This window comes from Pseudophryne corroboree, chromosome 11 (genome assembly GCF_028390025.1).
Source record: "Pseudophryne corroboree isolate aPseCor3 chromosome 11, aPseCor3.hap2, whole genome shotgun sequence".
Lineage (NCBI taxonomy): Eukaryota > Metazoa > Chordata > Amphibia > Anura > Myobatrachidae > Pseudophryne > Pseudophryne corroboree.
Window position 1 is genome coordinate 247396484 of NC_086454.1, and position 11775 is coordinate 247408258.

General features: G+C 43.5%; 1 pseudogene; it reads left to right on the top strand.

The window, feature by feature from the left end:
* The first annotated feature begins 3091 nt into the window (after positions 1-3091).
* Positions 3092-3211, top strand: LOC134971486 (5S ribosomal RNA; annotated as a pseudogene).
* The last annotated feature ends 8564 nt before the right edge of the window (positions 3212-11775 follow it).

Consider the following 11775-nt stretch of genomic DNA (forward strand, 5'->3'; position numbering starts at 1 on the left):
ACAACCTACCCTCGGGAACACGGACCCCGAATTTATTGAAAAATGGGACTCCATTTTACACACATGCTCCATGAATTTAATGAAATTATTAATAAATGAAAGGAGGAAAAATGCAGTGATACTTGAGAAAGACATTAAGGATAAAGAAGCTGAATTGGAACCGTATAAAGGCAAAGACGACTACCGGGTTAATGAGAATGTTCTTAACAAAAAGTTGGATCACATTGAAGAAGAAGTCATAAGAGGGAAGGAGAAAAAATTTCTCAGAGATAAAAGGGACTACGAACAGGGAAACACCAAGAACTGGAGCAGATTTAAAACATATGACAAACCTCAGAAAACAGACCAAAGATACCAATGGAAGACGCTACCACAAAGAACAAGATCAACATGGAGAACAGAATCACCAAGAACACCCCATACAAGAACAAACAACAGATTTAATGTCCTGAATCGACTCAAATCTAGTGACGAACAGGATTTTTTATCATCAGGCCGAGGAACACGACCAAAAGAACATCCAAAAAGCACAATACAGGAGGACGTCAGACATGCCTCCCCACTAAAAAGACGTTTTGCAGAAGTAGAGGAAAACGGGGCGGTAGGAGGAAAGGAATTCAAGAGGAGGAACCTATAACTTCCAATATAGGGGATAAAGGTATTTTCAACCTGTCAACTCATACCCTCACCAAACCGGAACAATCACTTCTCAGCAAAGGATTCTCCTTTGCACCGTCCGAAGGACTAAATAAATTTGACACCTTTATCGACCTTAATAAATTTGTACGCAAACTAACCCTTAAAAGACACTTCATGAAAAAAGAGAATGCCGTCATCTCTAACTATGAAGCAAACTCCAAATCCGGACTCAAACAAAAAAGCAAATATTATCCAGTAGAATCCAAAGGGAGCAATATCAGCGTCTTCTACGACCTAGTGAAGAAGGACCTATGTGAGAAAGAACCACCACCAGTAATCAACAAGAATCTACATAACAGAGAAATAGAAGCGATGCGGAAACTACAGAAGAATACTCAAATTGTTTTAAAACCAGCTGATAAGGGGGGGGGGTTGGTGATTATGAATCGGGATAATTACATACAAGAAGCACGGAGATTGTTAGGAGATTCCAACTCCTACAGCGTGCTAACAGACGACCCGAAAGATCAATACACAGATGAACTGAGGTCCCTACTCCTACAGGGACTGAGGAAAGACGTCATCACAAAGGATGAATTTTCTTTTTTAATGCAATCCAACCCCACGACCCCCATATTTTATTTCCTGCCAAAAATCCACAAGAGCCTGTCCAACCCACCAGGGAGACCAATTGTTGCCGGGATAGACTCCCTTACATCAAATCTGTCTAAATATGTTGATGTGTTTCTAAATCCGTACGTTAAAAAATTACCATCATACCTTAAAGATACCACCATGGTCCTGAATGAAGTCAAGAAAGTGAAATGGAAAGAGTCATATATATGGATAACTATTGATGTGCAATCCTTATATACCTGTATCGAGCACGAAAAAGGAATTGAAGCAAGCAAAGAATACTTGGACAAAGATAACACTCTCACCGAACCCCATAGGAATTTTATTTGCGATCTTATGAAATTCATTTTAAGCCGTAATTATTTTAAATTTTTAGACAAATTTTATCTACAACGGTGCGGCACCGCTATGGGGACTATTTTTGCCCCAAGCTTCGCCAATTTATTTATGGGAAGATGGGAGGAGAAGCACATATACACCACGCAACACTTCAAGGAATCCATTGTCATGTATAAAAGATACATTGACGATATCCTGATCATATGGGATGGGAGTGCCGAATCATTTCTGGACTTTTTTAAACTTTTACAGATCAATGATTTTAATTTATCTTTTACCTACAATCTGAACAAAGAGTCCATTGAATTCCTGGATCTAATCTTAATGGGAGAGAAAGAGGCAGTGTCTACAAAAAATTTTATAAAAGATGTTGATAAGAACAGCTACCTTCACTACAAGAGCAATCACTCCAAAAAATGGAAGAACAACATCCCCTACTCTCAATTCCATAGAATAAGGAGGAATTGCAACAAAAACGAAGAATGTGAGGAACAACTTGAAACATACAGAAAAAGATTTGAGGACAAACTTTATCCAAAAACTATACTAGACAAAGCTGTTACCAAGACAAGAAATTTGGAGAGAGAAAATCTGCTGACCTATAAGGAAAAAACGGCACCAAAGGAGTCTATTTCCTTTGTTACTACTTACAGTTCTCATGAACAAACCATCAGGACTTCACTAAGAACCCACTGGGACATACTTTTAATGGACCCCATCTTAAAGAAGATCCTTCCACCACAACCAGAACTAGTATTTCGAAAATCACGTAATTTGAAAGACATCCTCGCGCCCAGCATGCTAAAAGAAATACCATTAGAGGGAAAATCCAACTCTCTCCCCAAATGCATCGGATCTTACAAGTGTGGACACTGCAACATCTGCAAATTTCTTAATCCTAACAGAAAAACTTTTTGCAATACAGACGGCACACAAGAATTCAAAATCAAAGAATTCATGAACTGTAATATTACATCCGTAATCTATTTGTTGGAATGTACATGCCACAAAAAATATGTAGGTAAAACAAAAAGAACCTTGAAAATTAGAGTACAGGAACATGTACGAAGTATCAAAAACAAAGTAGAGACTCACTTGCTGTACAGACATTTTAAACTGGAACACAATTGTAATCCAGAAGAGATGACTTTCAAAGCCATCGAACACGTGACCAGTGGCGAAAGGGGTGGAGACCTTGCCAAGAAGCTCTCTCAAAGAGAGATGTTTTGGATATTCCAACTAAAAACTGCACACCCCATGGGCTTCAATGAGGGATATGAAATCGCTCCATTTCTATGAGAGAAGTACCCCCCTCCAAAATCTTCTGGATACAGATAAGCCAATTCTTTCCTTCTCAAGCTTGCTTCACATCATCATACTTACTTTCCGATCACCACTATTTGTAAAACACTGTATATAGTCACTAATTATCTTAATAAAAAACTTTTATAGTATATGCCTGACTTATTTCATTATATGCTACAGTCATACCGCACTGGTTCTACGCCCAATTCCGTCCGATCTTGGAAGCTAAGCAGTGTTGGGCCCAATCAGTAACAAGTGGGTAACTACTTGCGAATATTGGGTACTGTAGAAGAGCGAGCCTTGTCAGGCTTGAAATAATATTAATAGATGGCTAAATCACTATTGCACAGGTTCTTGATAGCAAATAATTAATTTAACACATCACCAACTCTCACAACCAGTCATACACATATGCACTTTTTATCTATATATATCACCAATGACTAGTATATGACTGAGTAATATATTATGAATATACTAACGTATCCTAAATGGTTCCACGCTGTCTAGCACATATGCACATAACTGATATCAGATACTAGTTTATAATTATTTTTATCTCCTCACTGACCATCACCATTCATAAATTATTCCTATGCCTATACCATGTGTACAAGGTTATCTATTACTTCTCTAAGGTCAAAAAAATGTATTCAAAACCTTTTTATGCCACAAAGTGACTAGTATAAATATGGTCCATGGTTTAATTCTACATTTTGTCCACCTCACTGTTTGAACAAAAAAACGTCACTTTTTTGCAACAATTGTTATTTTTCAAAACTCCCCCAATATAAAGTCTCAGATCACTGTATGATAATTGAAAATTCTTTAATAGAATAGACACTAACATATACATCTTTCTATATTTTTTACTTTTCATACGTGCGCTGCTTCCAAAACGGAATTCTGTACTGTTATATTCATTGGATGCCAGAAACTCCAACAAAATGGCCACAGCAATGATAAATGAAGGACAACTACTACTGTCAAATAGAAAGACTCGGCACTGATGTATGCTTCAGAAATCAAAATCATCCACAAAATGGCCGCCGCGATGACTGACAAGCTGCCCAGCCTATAGATGAAGATCCCGCCCGCAACCGGAAGTGACGCGACGGCAATAACGGAAGAACAGACTGAGAAACATAAACAGACTTGTTCACGGACCGGAAGTGTGGCGCTTGTGCGCATGCGCAATACGAGTACTCCTACAAAGGAAGTGGGGCGGAAGTGACGTCGGCCCCGTCCCCGGACTGTTTTACTGAAGTTTTATAGTATTTAAAACTCGTTTTTCATATATGAAAAGCTCTATGAGGTTGTTTTATAATACACTAAGTAACTGTTATACCCATGTTAAAAAACTCACATAAGGTAATAATATTAGTCCACACAGGAAGTGATGTCACAACTATCCATTCTTAATTGCATGTGCTATAAATAAGAGTACCTGTTCAGTAGTCCCATACCCCCTGATGAAGTCAGAGTGACGAAACGCGTTGGGTGTACCTCCATTGACTCTCCACCTTAAAAAGATAAGCAGCATTCTCTCTTTTTTTGGATATTCTATCATCACTGCCTTTATACTATTTATATTATTGTTTTAGCTATCCTTTTAGTTGGTATTAATTTTTAGCATATACCCTCCGGCTTTTAAACCCACTGTGACATTTTATTATAACTGGTTTTATATTTTTTGTATTAATAAATATACTACTATTTTTTTACGTATCCAGTTAGTCTCTTCATATTTTTTATTTGACACCGTTGGTCGCTGTAACCCTCATCCCCCCTCTTTTTATACAATTTAACCTAGGCAGTTTATCCCTGCCTAATACTTGAGGGTTAGCTGACGCCTTGAATTATTTAAGGAGTGTCTGATTCTGTCATATTTATCTATCTCACACACACCTGTGGCGCCATACTTCCACTGTCCAATTATATATATATATATTAATTTCATCTCATTATCATCCAGTCTATATTAGCAGCAGACACAGTACGGTAGTCCACGGCTGTAGCTACCTCTGTGTCGGCAGTCGCTGGTCCATCCATAAGTATACTAGTATCCATCCATCTCCATTGTTTACCTGAGGTGCCTTTTAGTTGTGCCTATTAAAATATGGAGAACAAAAATGTTGAGGTTCCAAAATTAGGGAAAGATCAAGATCCACTTCCACCTCGTGCTGAAGCTGCTGCCACTAGTCATGGCCGAGATGATGAAATGCCAGCAACGTCGTCTGCCAAGGCCGATGCCCAATGTCATAGTACAGAGCATGTAAAATCCAAAACACCAAATATCAGTAAAAAAAGGACTCCAAAATCTAAAATAAAATTGTCGGAGGAGAAGCGTAAACTTGCCAATATGCCATTTACCACACGGAGTGGCAAGGAACGGCTGAGGCCCTGGCCTATGTTCATGGCTAGTGGTTCAGCTTCACATGAGGATGGAAGCACTCAGCCTCTCGCTAGAAAAATGAAAAGACTCAAGCTGGCAATAGCACCGCAAAGAACTGTGCGTTCTTCGAAATCCCAAATCCACAAGGAGAGTCCAATTGTGTCGGTTGCGATGCCTGACCTTCCCAACACTGGACGTGAAGAGCATGCGCCTTCCACCATTTGCACGCCCCCTGCAAGTGCTGGAAGGAGCACCCGCAGTCCAGTTCCTGATAGTCAGATTGAAGATGTCAGTGTTGAAGTACACCAGGATGAGGAGGATATGGGTGTTGCTGGCGCTGGGGAGGAAATTGACAAGGAGGATTCTGATGGTGAGGTGGTTTGTTTAAGTCAGGCACCCAGGGAGACACCTGTTGTCCGTGGGAGGAATAGGGCCGTTGACATGCCTGGTGAAAATACCAAAAAAATCAGCTCTTCGGTGTGGAAGTATTTAACCAGAAATGCGGACAACATTTGTCAAGCCGTGTGTTGCCTTTGTCAAGCTGTAATAAGTAGGGGTAAGGACGTTAACCACCTCGGAACATCCTCCCTTATACGTCACCTGCAGCGCATTCATAATAAGTCAGTGACAAGTTCAAAAACTTTGGGCGACAGCGGAAGCAGTCCACTGACCAGTAAATCCCTTCCTCTTGTAACCAAGCTCACGCAAACCACCCCACCAACTCCCTCAGTGTCAATTTCCTCCTTCCCCAGGAATGCCAATAGTCCTGCAGGCCATGTCACTGGCAATTCTGACGAGTCCTCTCCTGCCTGGGATTCCTCCGATGCATCCTTGCGTGTAACGCCTACTGCTGCTGGCGCTGCTGTTGTTGCTGCTGGGAGTCGATGGTCATCCCAGAGGGGAAGTCGTAAGCCCACTTTTACTACTTCCACCAAGCAATTGACTGTCCAACAGTCCTTTGCGAGGAAGATGAAATATCACAGCAGTCATCCTGTTGCAAAGCGGATAACTGAGGCCTTGACAACTATGTTGGTGTGAGACGTGCGTCCGGTATCCGCCGTTAGTTCACAGGGAACTAGACAATTTCTTGAGGTAGTGTGCCCCCGTTACCAAATACCATCTAGGTTCCACTTCTCTAGGCAGGCGATACCGAGAATGTACACGGACGTCAGAAAAAGACTCACCAGTGTCCTAAAAAATGCAGTTGTACCCAATGTCCACTTAACCACGGACATGTGGACAAGTGGAGCAGGGCAGGGTCAGGACTATATGACTGTGACAGCCCACTGGGTAGATGTATGGACTCCCGCCGCAAGAACAGCAGCGGCGGCACCAGTAGCAGCATCTCGCAAACGCCAACTCTTTCCTAGGCAGGCTACGCTTTGTATCACCGGTTTCCAGAATACGCACACAGCTGAAAACCTCTTACGGCAACTGAGGAAGATCATCGCGGAATGGCTTACCCCAATTGGACTCTCCTGTGGATTTGTGGCATCGGACAACGCCAGCAATATTGTGTGTACATTAAATATGGGCAAATTCCAGCACGTCCCATGTTTTGCACATACCTTGAATTTGGTGGTGCAGAATTTTTTTAAAAACGACAGGGGCGTGCAAGAGATGCTGTCGGTGGCCAGAAGAATTGCGGGACACTTTCGGCGTACAGGCACCACGTACAGAAGACTGGAGCACCACCAAAAACGCCTGAACCTGCCCTGCCATCATCTGAAGCAAGAAGTGGTAACGAGGTGGAATTCAACCCTATATATGCTTCAGAGGTTGGAGGAGCAGCAAAAGGCCATTCAAGCCTATACAATTGAGCACGATATAGGAGGTGGAATGTACCTGTCTCAAGCGCAGTGGAGAATGATTTCAACGTTGTGCAAGGTTCTGCAACCTTTTGAACTTGCCACACGTGAAGTCAGTTCAGACACTGCCAGCCTGAGTCAGGTCATTCCCCTCATCAGGCTTTTGCAGTAGAAGCTGGAGGCATTGAAGGAGGAGCTAAAAGGGAGCGATTCCGCTAGGCATGTGGGACTTGTGGATGGAGCCCTTAATTTGCTTAACAAGGATTCACGGGTGGTCAATCTGTTGAAATCAGAGCACTACATTTTGGCCACCGTGCTCGATCCTAGATTTAAAACCTACCTTGGATCTCTCTTTCCGGCAGACACAAGTCTGCTGGGGTTCAAAGACCTGCTGGTGACAAAATTGTCAAGTCAAGCGGAACGCGACCTGTCAACATCTCCTCCTTCACATTCTCCCGCAACTGGGGGTGCGAGGAAAAGGCTCAGAATTCCGAGCCCACCCGCTGGCGGTGATGCAGGGCAGTCTGGAGCGACTGCTGATGCTGACATCTGGTCTGGACTGAAGGACCTGACAACGATTACGGACATGTCGTCTACTGTCACTGCATATGATTCTCTCCCCATTGAAAGAATGGTGGAGGATTATATGAGTGACCGCATCCAAGTAGGCACGTCAGACAGTCCGTACTTATACTGGCAGGAAAAAGAGGCAATTTGGAGGCCCTTGCACAAACTGGCTTTATTCTACCTAAGTTGCCCTCCCACAAGTGTGTACTCCGAAAGAGTGTTTAGTGCCGCCGCTCACCTTGTCAGCAATCGGCGTACGAGGTTACTTCCAGAAAATGTGGAGAAGATGATGTTCATTAAAATGAATTATAATCAATTCCTCCGTGGAGACATTGACCAGCAGCAATTGCCTCCACAAAGTACACAGGGAGCTGAGATGGTGGATTCCAGTGGGGACGAATTGATAATCTGTGAGGAGCGGGATGTACACGGTGATATATCGGAGGATGATGATGAGGTGGACATCTTGCCTCTGTAGAGCCAGTTTGTGCAAGGAGAGATTAATTGCTTCTTTTTCGGTGGGGGTCCAAACCAACCCGTCATTTCAGTCACAGTCGTGTGGCAGACCCTGTCACTGAAATGATGGGTTGGTTAAAGTGTGCATGTCCTGTTTATACAACATAAGGGTGGGTGGGAGGGCCCAAGGACAATTCCATCTTGCACCTCTTTTTTCTTTCATTTTTATTTGCGTCATGTGCTGTTTGGGGAGTGTTTTTTGGAAGGGCCATCCTGCGTGACACTGCAGTGCCACTCCTAGATGGGCCAGGTGTTAGTGTCGGCCACTAGGGTCGCTTATCTTACTCACACAGCTACCTCATTGCGCCTCTTTTTTTCTTTGCGTCATGTGCTGTTTGGGGAGTGCTTTTTGGAAGGGCCATCCTGCGTGACACTGCAGTGCCACTCCTAGATGGGCCAGGTGTTTGTGTCGGCCACTAGGGTCGCTTATCTTACTCACACAGCTACCTCATTGCGCCTCTTTTTTTCTTTGCGTCATGTGCTGTTTGGGGAGTGTTTTTTGGAAGGGCCATCCTGCGTGACACTGCAGTGCCACTCCTAGATGGGCCAGGTGTTTGTGTCGGCCACTAGGGTCGCTTATCTTACTCACACAGCTACCTCATTGCGTCTCTTTTTTTCTTTGCGTCATGTGCTGTTTGGGGAGTGTTTTTTGGAAGGGCCATCCTGCGTGACACTGCAGTGCCACTCCTAGATGGGCCAGGTGTTTGTGTCGGCCACTAGGGTCGCTTATCTTACTCACACAGCTACCTCATTGCGCCTCTTTTTTTCTTTGCGTCATGTGCTGTTTGGGGAGTGTTTTTTGGAAGGGCCATCCTGCGTGACACTGCAGTGCCACTCCTAGATGGGCCAGGTGTTTGTGTCGGCCACTAGGGTCGCTTATCTTACTCACACAGCTACCTCATTGTGCCTCTTTTTTTCTTTGCGTCATGTGCTGTTTGGGGAGTGTTTTTTGGAAGGGCCATCCTGCGTGACACTGCAGTGCCACTCCTAGATGGGCCAGGTGTTTGTGTCGGCCACTAGGGTCGCTTATCTTACTCACACAGCTACCTCATTGCGCCTCTTTTTTTCTTTGCGTCATGTGCTGTTTGGGGAGTGTTTTTTGGAAGGGCCATCCTGCGTGACACTGCAGTGCCACTCCTAGATGGGCCAGGTGTTTGTGTCGGCCACTAGGGTCGCTTATCTTACTCACACAGCTACCTCATTGCGCCTCTTTTTTTCTTTGCGTCATGTGCTGTTTGGGGAGTGTTTTTTGGAAGGGCCATCCTGCGTGACACTGCAGTGCCACTCCTAGATGGGCCAGGTGTTTGTGTCGGCCACTAGGGTCGCTTAGCTTAGTCATCCAGCGACCTTGGTGCAAATTTTAGGACTAAAAATAATATTGTGAGGTGTGAGGTATTCAGAATGGACTAAAAATGAGTGGAAATTATGGTTTTTGAGGTTAATAATACTTTGGGATCAAAATGACCCCCAAATTCTATGATTTAAGCTGTTTTTTAGTGTTTTTTGAAAAAGACACCCGAATCCAAAACACACCCGAATCCGACAAAAAAAATTCGGTGAGGTTTTGCCAAAACGCGGTCGAACCCAAAACACGGCTGCAGAACCGAACCCAAAACCAAAACACAAAACCCGAAAAATTTCAAGTGCACATCTCTAGTATTTATATGGTTGCGCACAGACACTCCTACATCAGAAACCCAACCAATCACGGATGATGGCCAAAATCGAAACTACAATTGGAAAGGCAGCCGTACTTGGGAAAAACCCTGCCGCGTTTAAAATAGTTCAAATCTTGGGTAAAAAACACAATCTCCGTCCGGAAAACTATTTTGCGGCCGCAAACTGACAAGAAAAAACACGAACAACATTGCCATTGGAAAATACGAAAACTGAAAACTCGACACCATAGTAAATTAATGTACAGAGTTGATCGCTCGCTAGCAGTTTTTAGCAGCCTTGCAAACGCTATGCCGCCGCCCACTGGGAGTGTATTTTAGCTTAGCAGAAGTGCGAAGGAATGGATCGCAGAGCGGCTACAAAATAATTTTGTGCAGATTCAGAGTAGCTTCAAACCTACTCAGCGCTAGCGATCACTTCAGACCATTCAGTTCCTTATTTGACATCACAAACACGCCCTGCGTTCGCCCAGCCATGCCTGCGTTTTTTCTGGCATGCCAGCATTTTTCCGAACACTCCCTGAAAACGGTCAGTTGCCACCCAGAAACGCCCTCTATCTGTCAATCATTCTGCGGCTGTCAGTGTGACTGAAATGCTTCGCTAGACCCTGTGCAAAACGACATCGTTCGTTGTGCTCGTACGACACGCGTGCGCATTGCGCTGCATACGCATGTGCAGAACAGCCTTTTTTTAGCCTGACTGCTGCGCTGTGAACAACTGCAGCTAGCGATCAACTCGGAATGACCATCATGATTTCAAAAAGTTGCAGAAACATACGTCCGATAACATTCGTAAAAAAATACACTACAAATCGCCACAAACACGAATATTAGTAAATAAACTCCCCGGTTTCCTTACACAATGCTGGTTCCAGTCAGGTTACTACAGGTTGAGTATCCCATATCCAAATATTCCGAAATACGGAATATTCCGAAATACGGACTTTTTTGAGTGAGAGTGAGATAATGAAACCTTTGTTTTCTGATGGCTCAATGTACACAAACTTTGTTTAATACACAAAGTTATTAAAAATATTGTATTAAATGACCTTCAGGCTATGTGTATAAGGTGTATATGAAACATAAATGAATTGTGTGAATGTATACACACTTTGTTTAATGTACAAGGTTATAAAAAATATTGGCTAAAATGACCTTCAGGCTGTGTGTATAAGGTGCATATGTAACATAAATGCATTATGTGCTTAGATTTAGGTCCCATCACCATGATATCTCATTATGGTATGCAATTATTCCAAAATACGGAAAAATCCCATATCCAAAATACCTCTGGTCCCAAGCATTTTGGATAAGGGAGACTCAACCTGTATTACACATCATCCGTTCCAGCCCTGTTTCTAGATGCATTACCTGTCCCAGCCCGGTTACTCCAGTACACATTACCGGTCAGTCACAGCCAACATGCATTACCGGTTCCAGCCTGGTTATTCTATATGCACTACCAGTCCCAGCACAGCTACTGATACGCATCACCAGCTCCAGCCCGGTATCTAATACTCAAATTAATTGCTCAAGTTTCTCACCTCTGCTTCCTTATCCAGTGCCTAATAGTCTCCTCAGTGCTAACTTTGGGGGTTATTCCGAGTTGTTCGCTCATTGCCGATTTTCGCAACGGAGCGATTAAGGCAAAAATGCGTATGCGCATGGTACGCAGTGCGCATGCACTAAGTATTTTAGCACAAAACTTACTTAAGATTTACTCACGTCCGAACGAAGAATTTTCATCGTTGAAGTGATCGGAGTGTGATTGACAGGAAGTGGGTGTTTCTGGGCGGAAACTGACCGTTTTCTGGGAGTGTGCAGAAAAACGCAGGCGTGCCAGAATAAAACGCAGGAGTGTCTGGAGAAACGGGGGAGTGGCTGGCCGAACGCA